Below are 17,820 nucleotides of genomic sequence, written 5' to 3'. Positions count from 1 at the left end.
TCACCCATCTCTCAAATAAGTTGACCACAGAGCCAAATTCAGTTTAGAATTTTTATACAAAGTTACAACAGCTCATGGCTCAACAATTGGACCTAAGAAATGAAGAACACAAGATCGGGATGGACATAATGACACTTTAGACATTATTCCTTCCTCATCTTTCATCCGTCCAAGAACAGATCAACCGAGCCACCTCCTTATCTACTAAACAAGAGGGAAGCACTCTAGATGGCTTAATATCATTATTGGCTGATATTCAAGCACATAATTCTTTAATGGACAGTGTAAAGGATGCCCTCTCTGTTGCTCTCACCGAAGCATGGACAAAGTATAAATCCATTTTTGACCAGTTGCCACCACCAAATGGTAACTAAGTTTTGATGTTTGTCAAAAAGGGGGAGTGATATAGTATTCAAAGAATCAAAGTATAATATCAAACAAAAGGAGTATAGTATACAGGGGGAGTATATCGAGCAGAGTGAGTAGAGTATCCAAGAGCAATGTACCGAGTAGTGAACAGAACAATAAGCAAAGAACAAGTGCAACACACAGAACATTGATCACCGAGCATGCAAAATCAAAGTTTTGTACAGTATATCGATAAGGGGAGTATATCTAGATATATTATTTCATTGACTATTGTATATACTGTCAGTATAGTCAAATTTTGCAAGTATATAGATTATTGAGTTATAACTTTGAAAGTAGTTTTTGTCAAACATCTCAACTAATGTCAAAAGGGGAGATTGTTACTACTTATCAAGTTTCCATTAGTTTTATGTTCAACGTTATTCTATATACTCTAGTCGGTTATCTCTACCGAGATATTCAGTCAGTATGCACAGTCTAGTCGGTTATAGAAGAAAGTAGTCTCGAAGCGTAGTATGCACTGAGCTGTCCACCGAGTATCATTTCATGTCTACCGAGCAACAAAGATGACACACCGAGTTGATATACACCAAGTAAAATGTGTTACCAGATTCATTGAACTTGGACATACATATGAAAATGTGTTACAAGATCGAGGAACATCTAACCATTATCACATTGGAAATTGCACTTAAAGATTGTGTATGATTTTGAGGTCATCTAACCAATGAAATATTTTGCATGGTTATTCATTCGATAAAACATGTTTGTAAGATTGAAGCAATGAATGGATCACTGACATAAGAGATCTATTTATACAACATGGATTAAGATCATAAAAAAAACAAGTAGCATGACATAAAGGAAGAGATAGCGATATATGAAGCAAGACATGTGAAAGCACTAAGTGTTATGACTGTTACAGAGACACAGAGGTCACCGAGAAGGATTTCAGAGGACAGTCAAAGAACAGAGTAAACAGAAGGGTTTACCGAGTTACTATATAGGTTACTGAGGTATGCTATAAGCAAGGTAATCTATTCTGAGCACATAGAATTTGCTATAACATTCCAGATGTAAAGTTGCAGATATGCGTAATGATTTTATTGTAATATTTTGAAGTTGTAAGAGAAACCTTTAACAGGGTAAAAGACTCTAATTGAGTCTATAAATTGTAAAGCCTTTAACCAGGTGCAACATTTAGTTTAAGTGTTGTAAAATCCTTTAGCAAGGTAGATCTAACAGATCTTGATACTCCTAAGAGGGTAAGCTATCAGAAATAGCTAAACATGTAGCTCTAACCGAGCAACCTTTATTATTGCAGTAGTGATGTTGTGGGTGCCATCCCCACCACAGTTTTTCTCTCTAACCAAGAGTTTTTGCGTAACCAAAATATATGTGTTATGGAGTGAATCATGTATGATTGGTATCTATCTGTTTTAGCTTTATATTATGTTACTGCACTATTCGGTTTATGCATAATAGTAAAGTTATTATTCAAGAAAAGTTTTGAAGTACTTATTCATCCCTCCCCTCTCAGTACATTAGCTTTCCATATTGGGCCTAACAATTGGTATTAGAGCTTCAATCTTGGAAAAGGGTTTAACTGCCTAAAGAGAAAGATCTTATCAAAGGAAGGCTATAAACAATCTCAGAGGATTGTGTATCTGCAAGAAGAGCTGGATCATGCTAATCAAGTGATTGCAGACATGCAAAGACAAATGCGAAAATCTTTGAAAGTAAGAAGAAGATTATCTGATGATTTGCAGGACTCTCAAGAGTTAGTGGAACAAATTGAGACATCATCTGAGAATAGTATGTCTGAAGAGACTGAAGAAATGATTGGAGTATTGAAAGAAAAGAACAAAGCACTAGCTGATCAACTAAAAGCAATGAAAAGAGAACATGAACATTTTAGCACACAGATGACTGAAAATCTTGATGCATTGAGGACAACCGAGGATAGAGTAAGAGATCTAGAAAGAGAGAAACAACAACTTGAAGCCTTAGTATCTAATAAGAATGATGAAATCACAAGGATGACTGGAATTCAACAAAACCTGTCAGATCAACTAGGTTATGCACATCATGAAGCAAATCTAAAAAATGATGAGAATCAAGCATTGAAACTTGAAGTATCAAGGTTGACCAATGAGCTTGAAACAGAGAAGAAAACCAAAGAAACACTGAAGAAGAGTTATGAAGCATCAAAGATGTTGGATGAGCAACTGAATACAAGATGACCCAACAAAGATGCAGGACTCGGTTACAAAGGAAAAGACTCTACCGAGAAGGGAATTCATACTATTGAGAGAGGAGAATCATCAAAGCAAGCTGGAAACAAGAATAACATCAAAAGAAAGAAGCCTATTTGCAACTACTGTGGAAATCAAGGTCACACTGCCAACATGTGCCAAATCAGAAAAGGTAAGCAACCGAATGTCACTAAGTCCAAAGGTTATTGTTACAATTGCAATAAATGTGGTCACACATCTAATCAATGTAGGACAAAGTCTATTAACAATTATCAGAAGGCAAAATTCAAAGGGTTTTGTAAAAACTGTAATAGATATGGACATAGTATCGAGAAGTGTTGGCTTAAGGAAAAGGACTATATGTGGTATGCACACCGAGCAAATTCTAGAGGTTACCGAACTCACACACATCCTTATCGATAGTATTCTGCAGTACCATGGGATTACAATACAAGGATATGGTGTGAATGTTGTGGAAGATATGGACATATAAGTGCCAACTGTTTTATAAGGTTTGGAATGAACAACCGAAGATCATGGAGAAATCCTGGTATGGCATGTTTTCATTGTCACAAAGTTGGACACTTGGCTGGAGATTATAGAGATCAACCTAGAAAAGACACTGAAGAAATAAAAGACAAATTAAAGATGATTTGGAAAAAGAAGGAAATTGTGTCAAATGAAGAAAGCACCTTACCTACCAAGTTAGGTGCACCTATTCCAAATTAATCTGTAAAGGTATGAAGGGACTGCATTCTCTCAAGGTTAAATCTTAACAGTTCCTATTTTATTATGTACTTAATTCAAAATCTGCATAATTAAGATGTATTAGTAAGTTTGAAATTCTATCAAAGTCTTTTGGAGCACTATACAGGAAACCTGTCAAGTCAGTGTATACAGGAAACCTGTCTAGTCGGTGAATGAAGGAAGTTTGGTTACTCAGTTAAAGTGCAAAAGGAAAGAAAGTTAAGAGGAACTGAGTGCATTTAATGTTTTTGACCTAACCCGCATGGAGCCCAATAAGGCATATTGTGTACTTAAAAGCATTTTTGCGGTCATTTTTACTTACCAAGTTTTCGAGAGAGCAGAGAAAAGCGAATCTAAGGTGATCAAACCTCCTACAAAGCAAATTCAAGGTATTTACATCAATCTCAATGCATTGTTAAGCTAGTTTACAGATCTTATCAAGTTGCTATTATCTCCTAAGTGTAAAGCATCTTCTCATTCAAACAATCATTTCTATAGAAATAGCAGCCATCATCTCTAGGGCATAAAAATAGATCTTGCAAGTCTCTTGATGATCTCGCAAATAGCACCACACTCTTGCACCACCCTATGAATGCTCCTAATTTTCCCCCTCGCTTGATTGAACACTCGGGGTCATACCCTACCAACGTCGTCCCTTGAGCACCGTGAGTGCTAAAAATTGTCAAACTTTGACGGGCCCTAAGTCAGAATCTGTGGCACCTGCGAATGATCAGTTTGAACCTATGGGGCCAAGAGATGGGTCCCTACAAAATCCTATCCAACCATTGAGACCTATGGGTGTTCCTTGCATACTTGTAGAAATTTTTTTCCTTAAAATCCAAAATAAAATGAGCAACACTCACTTCCCTTGAGACTAATTCGCATCTAGAACCTTCACCTCCAATCTTCAAAGTATATTTCACTATCTCATATCTTTTTTCTCAACATAATTCTTTCCAAACTCGTGTTCACTGCCCTCATGATATGAGACAAACTTTGACAACTCACCACATTGTGAGCACTTCTCATTCAAACAATCATTTCTATAGAAATAGCAGCCATCATCTCTAGGGCATAAAAATAGATCTTGCAAGTCTCTTGATGATCTCGCAAATTGCATCACACTTCTGCAACATCTCATTAGTATGCATCATAGAATGAATATGGCATAAAAGTTCATGCTACATTGAATTCTCCACATGGTACTTGCAATAACAAGTATTACGAATCTTAAGAGGAACACAATAAAATGGCTTCAAATATTCAAAGGCCCTTTGTGATATTTGCAAAGTTGTATGTACTTCACAAAATATTTTGTGCAACATTGTTTGGCTTGATTCCAAGAAATGTTTGGGATGCGGTGTGCGGTCTCGGTTGTTGATTCTTAATTTCAAAATGTCCTTTACATTGGCTGATACTCTAGAATTAGAGTGCCAAAATTGTTGAATCTCCTCCTTTACATTGTCAGTCAACTTTCTATCAGCATGTGGAAGCCTCCCACCAAAAAGCCCATGTATCTTGTTGAAATGGATCGTCAAGTCTTTGTCTTTGTGCAAGTGCTCTATCCAAAGTTCTACGGTTATGTTCAAATCAACACAAGTTTGTCTCATTTGATGAGCCTTCCTAAATTGATGGCTTACTAAGGAGGTTGTAATCACTCTTTGAGTGGCTCTCTTATCTCTTTCTTTGGTATTCTTTCCAATAGAATTGAGAGCATCAAATAGATTTTTGGCAATAATAGAATTTCTCTCCATCTTCTTGTTCATACAAATCTTCAATTTGTTTAGCAATGGTCTCATCTTTATCATCTTTAGCAATTTAACAAAGAGTTGGCATTGCTTGGTCAATGTCTTATTGCTAAAATTTTGGTCGAAAAGTTGTGTATCCCACAACCAAATGGTTCTTGTTGACCTCTTGCCTTCAATATTCGCAATAATGTTCTCATCAATTTCAAGTAACCATTTTGGGGTTCTTGAAGGTCTTGGATTTGGAATTTGTTTTTCATCCATGAGAGGTTCTTCATTTCTAAAGTAATTAGGTGTTACATATTGTTCACTTGGTTGGGAAATTCCACCTTCAATGTCAAAGATTTCCACATTTTCACCTCCAATGTCAAAATTTTCCACATGTTCAACTCCTATGTCAAAATTTTTGATATTTTCACCTCCAATATCAAAAAATTTCATATTTACACCAAAATTATGGACACCTTCATTGTCAACTCCCAAATTTTCAATTTCCATTCTCATGTCATGTTGAGAATTTTCATTATCACTTTCAACATTTTCAAGATATTCAAAATTTTCACTTTCAAAATTTATATTTTCATTTTCAATAACTTGTTCAACATTTTAAAATTCAATTTCCTCTTCACTTGAAGTAACATTAGCAATATTTAACATACCTTGTCTTCTCCTCCTATGACCTTCTATATCTCTTTCTCTATACACTTCAATTTGGTCATTTGAAAGTTTTCTTTTGCGTTTAGACTTCTGACGACTACTACTCCCCATTTACCTCCACAAAGATGCTCCTAAATGATTGGCAATGTAAGATTTGACTTTAAGAATCTCTCAAAAGAACAAATTTATCTCACCCTATCTGAAAACCTGTGATTATCGACAAAAAATAGAATGTGAAGACTATGAGCCGTTGGAATCCACAAAATGGCCCACAAGGCTCTTTTTTATTTACAAAAATTGGATATCCGATTTTAATGTATAAATTTGTGGTCCCAAATTTTTTTCCCGTTGCCACCATTTTTTTTACTATTGCCACATTAACGGTAGTGACAGAAATTGGATATCCGATAAAATCCGATATTCAATTTCATTACTCATATTTGTGAGAGAGAGAGTGAGAGAGAGAGAGAGAGGGAGAGAGAGAGAGGGAGAGAGAGAAAGAGAGAGGGGAGAGAGAGACCCCTTAGGACATAATATGACCCTTTACGACTCTGTACGGTGTCATTATGGGTCATATGACCCCTTAAGACACCAAATTGTGTCATTAGGGGTCATATGGTGTCCTAAGGGGTCATGGGACACCATATGACCCCTAAGGACAACATATGACCCCTTATGATTCCATATTGGGTCGTTAGGGGTCATATGGACCCCTTAGGACACCATAGGACCCATAACGACCCAATATGGTGTTATAAGGGGTCATATGTTGTCCTTAGGGTTCATATGGTGTCCCATGACCCCTTAGGACACAATATAACCCATAACAACATAATTTGGTGTCTTAAGGGGTCATATGGTGTCCTAAGGGGTCTTAGGACACAATATGACCCCTTAGGACACCATAGGACCCATAATTACCCAATATGGTGTCATGAGGGGTCATATGTTGTCCTGCGACCCCTTAGGACACAATATGACCCTTTACGACTCTATATGGTGTCGTTATGGGTCATATGACCCCTAAAGACACCAAATTGTGTCGTTAGGGGTCATATGGTGTACTAAGGGGTAATGGGACACCATATGAGCCCTAAGGACAACATATGACCCCTTATGAAATCATATTGGGTCGTTAGGGGTCATATGGACCCCTTAGGACACCATAGGACCCATAACAACCCAATATGTTTTCATAAGGGGGCATATGTTGTCCTTAGGGTCATATGGTGTCAAATGACCCCTTAGGACACAATATGACCCATAACAACACAATTTAGTGTTTTAAGGGGTCATATGGTGTCCTGAGGGGTCGTAAGACACAATATGACCCCTTAGGACACCATAGGACCCATACCAACCCGATATGGTGTCATAAGGGGTCATATGTTGTCTTTAGGAGTCATATGGTGTCCCATGACCCCTTAGAACACAATATGACCCATACCGACACAATTTGGTGTCTTAAGGGGTCATATGGTGTCCTAAGGGGTCGTAGGACACAATATGACCCCTTAGGACACCATAAGACCCATAACGACCCAATATGGTGTCATAGGTTGTCCATAGGGGTCATATGGTGTCCCATGACCCCATAGGACACAATATGACCCATAAGGACACAATTTGGTGTCTTAAGGGGTCATATGACCCATAATGACACCGTATAGAGTCGTAAAGGGTCATATTGTGTCCTAAGGAGTCATATGGTGTCTTAAAGGGGTCATATGACATAATATGATCCCTTAAGACACCATAGGATCCATAATGACCCAATATGGTATTGTAAGGGATCATATGTTGTCCTTAGGGGTCATATGGTGTCCCACGACCCCTTAGGACATAATATAACCCATAAAGACACAATTTAGTGTCTTAAGGGGTCATATGACCCATAACAACACCGTATAGAGTCGTAAAGGGTCATATTGTGTCTTATGGGGTCATATGATGTCTTAAAGGGGTCATATGACACAATATGACCCCTTAGGACACAATATGACCCATAACGACCCAATATGGTGTCATAAGGGGTAATATGTTGTCCTTAGGGGTCATAAGGTGTCCCATGACCCCTTAGGACACCATATGACCCCTAACGGCCCAATATGGTGTCATAAGGGGCCATATGTTGTCTTTAGGGGTCATATGGTGTCCCATGACCCCTTAGGACACCATATGACCCCTAAAAACACAATTTGGTGTCTTAAGGAGTCATATGACCCATAACGACACCATATAGAGTTGTAAACGGTCATATTGTGTCCTAAGGGGTCATATGATATCCTTAGGGGTCATATCATGTCCCATAACCCCTTAGGACAGCATATGACCCCTAACAACACAATTTGGTGTCTTAAGGGGTGATATGACCCATAACGACACCGTATAGAGTTGTAAAGGGTCATATTGTGTCCTAAAGGATCATATGATGTCTTAAAGGGGTCATATGACAAAATATGACCCCTTAGGACATAATAAGACCCCTTAAAACACTATAGGGCCCATAAAGACCCAATATGGTGTTGTAAGGGGTCATATGTTGTCCTTAGGGGTCATATGGTGTCTGATGACCCCTTAGGATACCATATGATGTCATAAGAGATCGTTTAACCCATAACAACACCATATAGAGTCATAAAAGGTCATATTGTATCCTAAGGGGTCATATGATGTCTTAAAGGGGTCATATGACATAATATGACCCCTTAGGACATAATATGACCCATAACGACCCAATATGGTGTCATAAGGGGTCATATGTTGTCCTTAGGGGTCACATGGTGTCCCATGACCCCTTAGGACACCATATGACCCCTAACGACCCAATATGGTGTCATAAGGGGTGATATGTTGTCCTTAGGGGTCATATGGTGTCTCATGGCCCCTTAAGACACCATATGACCCCTAAAAACACAATTTGGTGTCTTAAAGGTCATATAACCCATAACGACACCGTATAGAGTCGTAAAGGGCCATATTGTATCATAAGGGGTCATATGATGTCTTAAAGTGGTCATATGACATAATATGAACCCTTAGGCACAATATGACCCATAACAACACAATTTGGTGTCTTAAGGGGTCATATGGTGTCCTAAGGGGTCGTAGGACACAATATGACCCCTTAGAACACCATATGACCCATAACAACCCAATATAGTGTCGCAAGGGGTCACATGTTCTCCTTAGGGGTCATATGGTATCCCATGACCCCTTAGGACACAATATGATGCCTAAAGATACTATATGGTGTCATAAGGGGTCATATGACCCATAATGATACCGTATAGAGTCGAAAAGGTTCATATTGTGTCCTAAGGGGTCATATGGTGTCTTAAAGGGGTAATATGACACAATATGACACCTTAGGACACAATATAACCCATAACAACCCAATATGGTGTCATAAGGGGTCATATATTGTCCTTAGGGGTCATATATTGTCCTTAGGGGTCACATGGTGTCCCATGATTGCTTAGGACACCATATGACCCCTAACGACCCAATATGGTATCATAAGGGGTCATATGTTGTTCTTAGGGGTCATATGGTGTCCATGACCCCTAACGACACAATTTGGTGTCTTAAGGGGTCATATGACCCATAACAACACCGTATAGAGTCATAAAGGATCATATTATGTCCTAAGGTGTCATATGATATCTTAAAGGGGTCATATGACACAATATGACCCCTTAGGACACAATATGACCCTTAAAGACACAATTTGATTTCTTAAGAGGTCATATAGTGTCCTAAGGGGTCGTAGGACATAATATGACCCTTTAGGACATCATGGGACCCATAATGACCCAATATGGTGTCGTAATGTGTCATATGTCCTTAGGGGTCATATGGTGTCCCATGACCCCTTAAGACACAATATGACCCTTAACGACACAATTTGGTGTCTTAAGGGGTCATATGGTGTCCTAAGGGGTCGTAGGACATAATATGACCCCTTAGGACACCATAGGACGCATAACAACCCAATATGGTATCGTAAGGGGTCATATGTTATCCTTAGGGGTCATATGGTGTCCCATGACCCCTTAGGACACAATATGACCCATAATGACACAATTTGGTGTCTTAAGGGGTCATATGACCCATAACGACAATGTATAGAGTCGTAAAGGGTCATATTGTGTCCTAAGGGGTCATATGACATAATATGACCCCTTAGAACACAATATGACCCATAACGACACAATTTGGTGTCTTAAGGGGTCATATGGTGTCCTAAGGGGTCGTAGGACACAATATGACCCCTTAGGACACCATAGGACCCATAACGACCCAATATGGTGTCAGAAGGGGTCGTATGTTGTCCTTAGGAGTCATATGGTGTCCCATGACCCCTTAGGACACCATATGATCCCTATAAACACCAAAATGACACCATATGGTGTCATAAAAGATCATATGTTGTCCTTAGGGGTCATATGGTGTCCCATGACCCCATAGGATGCCATATGATCCCTAACAACACCATATGGTGTCATAAGGGGTCATATAACCCATAACGACATTGTATAGAGTCGTAAAGGGTCATATTGTGTCCTAAGGGGTCATATGGTGTCTTAAAGGGGTCATATGAAATAACATCACCCCTTAGGACATAATATGACCCATAACGACACAATTTGGTGTATTAAGGGGTCATATGGTGTCCTAAGGGGTCATACGACACACTATGACCCCTTACGACACCATAAGACCCATAATGACCCAATATGGTGTCATAAGGGGTCATATGTTGTCCTTAGGGGTCATATGGTGTCCCATGACCCCTTAGGACATCATATGACCCCTAACAACACCATATGGTGTCATAAGGGGTCATATGACCCATAACGACACCGTATAGAGTCGTAAAGGGTCATATTGCGTCCTAAGGGGTCATATGGTGTCTTAAAGGGGTCATATGACACAATATGACCCAGTAGGATATAATATGACCCATAATGACACAATTTGGTGTCTTAATAGGTTATATGGTGTCCTAAGGAGTCGTAGGACACAATATGACTTCTTAGGACTGATGAATAATGATGAACAGTTAGTACCAAACCGGTACTGAGAGGGGGGGTGAATTAGTATAGGTAATAAAACTTTCTTTGAACCTGTTTGTTTGCAGACACTGCGCTTTGGCAAACAAACAGTAACATCAGTCTTAAACAGAGTACAACCAGTAAAACCAAGAATAACTGAGACAAGCATAAATCGGTTGACACTTATCTCTTCATACAATCTAATACCTCATTTCCATTTCACCCTAATACATGAACAAGCAATCTATCATCATAAATATATAAACAACTAGATCAACATGATTTACCGCTTAACACAACACACTAAATAATCACATGAAAAGCATCACACATGACACATAGATTTTTCACGTGGAAACCCAACTGGGAAAAACCACGGTGGGGATGAATACCCACAAGCTATTTTTGAACTCTTTAGAAGTCCGCTTTGTTAGGAGCCTAGTCCGGTTAAAGATTGTTACAATAGGTTCTGTTAGGAGCTGATCCTGTTAGGGATCACCCGGTTAAGGGATGGCTAGAAGACCCAATTAAGGGTTAAACCCTATTAGAGGTTACCTTGTCAGAGGATTTTATGAACTCAATTTCTTTGAGTCACCTTGTTAAAGGATTTACAACAAGTTGGTTAAAGCTAACCAGTTAAGGGATTTTTTAACTGTTGAAGTAGTTAAAGATCAACAGGTATTACAATGATCTGGTAGTAGCACTCAATGCCAATGTAGATTCACTTTAGTTCCTTCCTTTTGTACTCACACTATGCAGGTATCAATTCACTCCTCTGGTCTGGCAAGTATCACGTATCGCTTCACTTGGATACACACACACAACATTTGCCAACAACCTAAACATGAAACACAACATCGACCTTATAGAAAATAGATAGGTCAGCAGTATAAACCCTAAACCCTAAACATTTAGGTTTACGAATACAACCGGTTCAATCATGACCATTAATCACATTTCATTGAATACAACAGTCTTGAACATATCTCAAGACTTTCTCCATCGTTCATTCTTTTCCACTTCAGGAAGCTCATAACCCATCACGTGCTCTCCACCGTTTACAAAGACTTTGCACATTCCCGAGGTGGATAGGATCGATCTCCTTCATGCAAGATCTTTCATGTGCTCAAGCTGACGTGGCAACATGATCTGATCTTCATTATAATGCTAACTCATCACACAAGCTTGGAACACTTCAACTGGAAACCTTGAAGTTTAGACTACCAACCGGTAGTCATGCAAAACCTTCATATACCGGTTCTCATACCAACATACCGGTTTGCCTCAAACAAACATACCGCTTCACCTTTTCATATATACCGGTTCACAATGTTATACCGGTTCTCACATATATTGGTTCACTCTTCAGCATATTGACATCAATGACAACATACAATATCATGATGTCATCATACTCTGCACATATGCCAACAAGGACACCATAGGACCCATAATCTCTCTCTCCCTTCCCCCTCCCCATATCTCTATCTCTCTCTCTCTATATCCCCCCTCTCTCTCCCCCTAATCTCTCTCTCTCTCTCTCTCTCTCTCTCTCTCTTCCCCCCTTTCTCTCTCTCCCTTCCCCCTCCCCCCTCTCCCTCTCCCCCTCTCCCATAATCTCTCTATCTCTCTCTCCCTTCCCCCTCCCCATCTCTCTCTCTCTCTCTCTCTCTCTCTCTCCCTAATATCATATACTAATTTATTTATAATTTAATATATTAAATATTAAATATTTATATATTAATAAACAATAGAATAATTATGTGCAAATTTAGTGAGTGAATTTACTTATATCCGATTGTACCCGATATTCGATTTTATCAGATATCCAATTTTTGTTGTACAAATTTCACATTTGAAATTTTGGCTCGGGAATGATTTGGGATTTGTCTTGGAAGTGACAAGCCTGGAAAGTCAGCTAAAAAAACGTGATTTTCAGTATTCCTTGATTTTCCAGACTTTACACTGGTGGCTGACGACTTTTTTATAGCCAAAATTGATAAAACAAAAATGGGTTTTTAAGGACATTCTCAATTTTCCAACAATATAAGGCTTGTCTTATTTCAAATTTAATAAATAATAATTATTTATTTTCTAATTGAATTTTGACAATAGTCCTAATTGATAGACTGATTGAAAAACACTCATAATTTTCAAACGGTATAACATTTTTTGAATCAAAAACATGCATCACATCCTATGCTTCGTCTACTATAGGTAAAAATTAAAAAAAAAAAAATTCATAAGGTTTTGACCAAGTTAAGGTGGTCAGACGTAGGAGTTTCTGAATTTCTGAGAAGTTGTAGTAAAAAAATCATAAATAATTATTTACTTTATAAAAAATTATAAAAAAATATGTGTCACATTCGGACATGAGTCTAATACTTATAGTATAAATATTATTAAAAAAATTATGATTTAATTGTGATTAGGGTGGTCAGACATACGTCTACTTCTTATCTTTTTCTTGAAATTTTAGTACCATTGCATTGAAATTTGAGATTTTCGTCAAATAGGATTTTTTTTTCCAAAAAAAAACTAGTAGCTTAGAAAATTCTTTCAATTTTCTATAGATTCTCTTCTTACATATTTTAAAAATAATGTTCACAACTTATTCAAATTTTCATGTCAAGATGCATAACTCTTATTTTTTGAAATTTCATTGTCACTTAAGGGCCTGTTTTGGTACACCATGATCATGCACATACCCATGTCTTCTACCTTCAGGCCAGGGCACTAGATCCCAGGTTTGATTCTTCTTTAGTAAAACCATTTCTTTGTTCATGGCCTCCAACCAGGAATCTGAATCAAGTATTTGTATTGTCTCGTTCACAGTCCTAGGCTCATCAGTGTTAGTAACCAAAGCATAGGCACAATTTGTATCCAACAAAGAGAAAACATGCCTATCAGATTGTCTTCTCTCCCGTGTAGACCTCCTCAATGGTTGAGGTGGAGGTTGTTCTTGTTCTTTACTAAAACTATCAGAGCTCCTTGAGATCTCCTCTTTTAGGTAGACATGGAGTTCTAAGTTCCTCCTTTTATGGAGTTAGAATAATTTCATTTTTTGCTTCCTCTTTCTCTGTCTTTTCAAACTACATATCAACTAAGGTGGTCTTGAGCTCACGATAGATTACACTTCTAGTGTACAATACCTTCTCAGTCACAGGATTCCAAAGCTTGTATTCCTTTACACCCAAGTCGTAGCCAATAAAGATATACTTAACAACTTTGTTATCCAACTTCGATCTGTTTGCATCAAGCACATACACATATGCCTCACAACTAAAGACACTGTTGGGATCCAAGAACACTAAGAGGGGTGGTGAATCAGTGTTCTATCGGAATGAACAATTTTTATCCTTTTATACCATGCATATATAAACCAGTAAACAAACAAACATATTACAAGGAGAAAATAAACCATTCACATAAATGAACACCATAACACATAGGATTTATATGTGGAAAACCTCAATTAGGAAAAACCACGGTGGGATTTGTGACCCACAATATTAGTTCATTGGCCATATAAAAAGATATTACATATAATAGGGGCCTGCACTTGTAGGAAGGCACATTGCCTAGAGCATACTGCTCATCACTAAAGAGCCTCACTAACTACAAGCTTTCTGCTAAAGTAAGTTACTCAGAATGAACTCAAGAATGCATCTGCTATGCCCAATAGAGTTCTAGTTTTTGTTCTACTCTGTACCGATTCATAAACTTTGAACTGCTATCGGTATCTCTTCTCCTCCAAGAATGCTTTCCAAGTCATCTATAGATCATTGCATGATATAATAATCGCATAAAAAATCATCTTCATACATATATTTCGCATCATACACTTCTGCTATATTCTCCTATATCCACACATTTCACATGTCTCACTTCCTTACAAAAATAACCTAGGAAACTAACATATATACCTACTAAAAGTTATATGCCTTATGTCGGCTTATAATAAATTTACAAAAATGTCACCCTTGACAATAATAATTACAAAATGATTTAATTAAATCCTCCTTGATGTTGGCTTCTAAAGAAGTATTGATGCCTGTGACAATGTCGGTGTCGGTACCGATGCCGGTGTAGCCCTCAATGCTCCAAAATCGGTATTTGTCGGTATATGCTTTGTAGTGCCGATTTATGACTTCCATCAGATCTTGTTGCCATCAATGACAACAAAATGAATATAATGAGTGTCAATTGCCAACAATCTCCCCCTTTGGCATTGATGGCAACATTCATGTGGAAAATGGATTCCTAGTTGGTATGCTCCCCCTGAGCAATACGCTCCATCTGATATCCTTCCAATGTGTTTCTCTGATATTTTTCAGTGATATTTTTTACATATGTACATACTCCCCCTTTGACATTAATGCCAAATAACGGTGAAATAATTGAAAGAATAAAAGAATACTGTTTGTTTCACTAGAGCTTAGCCATCTTCAAGATTTTCGGGTATGCCTTTTGCAATAATTGAAGATATGTATCCCAACCGGATTTGAAAGTATCAAAAATAGATACAAGTCCACTTAGTAAATGGAAAAGTGTTTCCTTCTCTTGGATATCTATCAGTGTGGGTTTAGCTATCATGTCCATGCACTCTTTCTTGTGAACACCCAGTGAATGTAGTGTGGGACTTACCAATCCTCTTAGATTTCTTTCTCTTCTCATGATTTTATCTCTCTCTTTCTCAAAAGAAAAAAATTGGTTCTCCAAGGACAAAATATGTCCATCAACAATAGATGTGGTCAGTGCAGTCAATCGATCAAAAGAGTAATTTTAGCCATCTTGTCATATAGCTCCTTCAATCTGATATCTACATTAACCATAAGACTTTCTATGTTACAACAAACTCTGTAGATATTTGTACATTATTTTAAACAAACCTCAATAGGAATAAGTTTGTCCCCAATTTTCTTCTTCTTTGTTTCTATAATTTGATCAAAAGTTGTTCTTTTTGCTATTGTGAAATTATCCAAAGCCCGTCATGCTGCAATCTACCTCAGAGATTGAAAATTGTTAGAGATTGCTCCATCTTCACTATGACAGTTAGGCAATAATATGTGCAACACAAACATTGGTTGGTCAATTAATCCTTTATCTATAGTACCTTCCTTCAGTAATTTCTAAGTAGCCATCATCATTAATTTAGTTGGACTCAACTTAGAGACTAATTTCTTCTCAACCTAAGAAGTATCAAATGCCAAAACCTTTGTCGGGGAATCAGTTTTACTTGCCGATATTGACTCAGTGGCTTTTACCTTATCCATGTCAACCTCTACTGCACCAGTGGCTTCGCCACTTGGTGCAGTGTCGATTACCGTCAGTGGAGTATTATCCATAGTATTTACAGTGTCCTGTACATTTCCTTCCTAAAAAATAGTTTGTGCTGGTACAGACTGTACACTCTCCTTAGCTATCAGTTGTGTTTGAGTATATATAGTTACTATCGATTGTGTCAAAACTAGAGTTCAACTGCCCAAAATACCTTTCCCTTTTGATTTGTCAGGAATGGTGGAAGTTCTTGCCCTTGCAAATTCTTCTTGAGATGTGAGAAAGTCTAGGTTTTTATGAAAGAATTTGGTCCATCCCTTGTGTCATTTACCACCTCATTTACTCTCCCCATCATAAGGCTTATCTGCCGAGATTTATTATTGAAGACTGTCCCATTTGCAGTGTCTATACATCTTTTCATTTCCTCATTAATTGATTGTAATTGACACTCATTTGATTCATTTTGTTTTCATTGATGGCAACAAGATCTGATGGAAGTCATAAACCGACACTAGGAGGCATATACTGACAGATACCGTCTTTGGAGGATTCGGGGCTACACCGACACTGGCACTGACATCAATACTTCTTTGGAAGCCGACATCAAGGAGGATTTAATTAAATCATTTTGTAATTATTATTGTCAAGGCCGATATTTTTGTAAATGTATTGTAAGACGACATAAGGCATATCATTTGTAATAGGTATATAGGTCAATCTACTAGGTTATTTTTGTAAGGAAGTGAGACATATGAAATGTGTGGATATAGGAGAATATAGCATAACTATATGATGCAAAATATATGTATGAAGATCATTTTGTATGCGATTATTATATCATGTAATGATCTATAGATGGCTTGGAAAGCATTCTTGGTGGAGAAGAGATATCGGTAGCAATTCAGAGTTTATGAATCGGTACAAAGCAGAACCAAAACCGAAACTTTATTGGGCATAGCAGATGCATTCTTGAGTTCATTCTTAGTAACTTACTCTAGCATAAAGCTTGCAGTCAGTGAGGCTCTTTAGTGATGATCAGTATGCTCTAGGCAGTGCGCCTTCCTACAAGTGCAGGCCCCTATTATATGTAATATCTTTTCATATGGCCAGTGAACTGATATTGTGGGTCACAAATCTAATCGTGGTTTTTCCTCATTGAGGTTTTCCATGTATAAATCCTATGTGTTATGGTGTTCATTTATGTGGATGGTTTATTTTCTCCTTGTTATATGTTTGTTTGTTTACCGGTTTATATATGCATGATATAAAATGATAAAAAAACTATTCATTCTGGCAGAACACTGATTCACCCCCCCTCTCAGTGTTCTTGAATCCCAATAGACACAAACATGTATTGGAGAGGGATTCTTACTAGACCATGCTTCCATGTTCGTTTTATCCACCAATGCTGAAGTGGGAAATCTATTTTTTAAATAACATGTTGTAGACACAACTTCAACCCAAAACTTATACTCCAGACCAACACTACTCAACATGCTACTCCCCTTTTCCATAAACATTCTATTCAACCTTTCAATAACCCCATTTTTTTGTGGAGTGTAAGGTGTGGTCTTATGCCTTTTAATTCCGTGGTATTTGCAAAATTGATCAAATTATACTAAACAAAACTCATCGTCATTATCATTCCTTAGGCATTTAATTTTCCTACTAGTTTGATTTTCATCCAAGGTTTTAAACTCCTTAAATCGA

The sequence above is a fragment of the Cryptomeria japonica genome, chromosome 2 (assembly GCF_030272615.1).
Source record: "Cryptomeria japonica chromosome 2, Sugi_1.0, whole genome shotgun sequence".
Classification (NCBI taxonomy): domain Eukaryota; kingdom Viridiplantae; phylum Streptophyta; class Pinopsida; order Cupressales; family Cupressaceae; genus Cryptomeria; species Cryptomeria japonica.
This window is presented reverse-complemented; position numbering follows the sequence as displayed.